This window comes from Seriola lalandi, unplaced genomic scaffold (genome assembly GCF_002814215.2).
Source record: "Seriola lalandi dorsalis isolate HSWRI2012SDOR001 ecotype SW California unplaced genomic scaffold, Sedor1 jcf7180002054630, whole genome shotgun sequence".
NCBI classification, from domain to species: Eukaryota; Metazoa; Chordata; class Actinopteri; order Carangiformes; family Carangidae; genus Seriola; species Seriola lalandi.
The window spans coordinates 2,888,592-2,889,494 of NW_019525183.1; positions in this window are offsets into that span (position 1 = coordinate 2,888,592).

Here is a 903-nt window from a genome sequence, read left to right on the forward strand (position 1 = left end):
GGCATGTCGCTGCAGGATGCTGTGGTAGCCATGCTGGTTCAGTATGCCTTCAATTTTGAATAAATCCCCAACAGTGTCACCAGCAAAGCACCCCCACACCATCACACCTCCTCCTCCATGCTTCACGGTGGGAACCAGGCATGTAGAATCCATCCGTTCACCTTTTCTGCGTCGCACGAAGACACAGCGGTTGGAACCAAAGATCTAAAATTTAGACTCATCAGACCAAAGCACAGATTTCCACTGGTTTAATGTTAATGTTCCTTGTGTTTCTTGGCCCAAACAAATCTTTTCTGCTTGTTGCCTCTCCTTAGCAGTGGTTTCCTAGCAGCTATTTGACCATGAAGGCCTGATTTGCGCAGTCTCCTCTTAACAGTTGTTCTAGAGATGTGTTTGCTGCTAGAACTCTGTGTGGCATTCATCTGGTCTCTAATCTGAGCTGCTGTTAACTTGCGATTTCTGAGGCTGGTGATTCGGATGAACTTATCCTCAGCAGCAGAGGTGACTCTTGATCTTCCTTTCCTGGGGTGGTCCTCATGTGAGCCAGTTTCGTTGTAGCGCTTGATGGTTTTTGCGACTGCACTTGTGGACACATTCAAAGTTTTCGCAATTTTCTGGACTGACTGACCTTCATTTCTTAAAGTAATGATGGCCACTCGTTTCTCTTTACTTAGCTGATTGGTTCTTGCCATAATATGAATTCTAACAGTTGTCCAATAGGGCTGTCGGCTGTGTGTCAACCTGACTTCTGCACAACACAACTGAAGGTCCCAACTGCAAGAAATTCCACTAATTAACCCTGACAAGGCACACCTCTGAAGTGAAAACCATTTCAGGTGACTACCTCATGAAGCTCATTGAGAGAACACCAAGGGTTTGCAGCGCTATCAAAAAAGCAAAGGG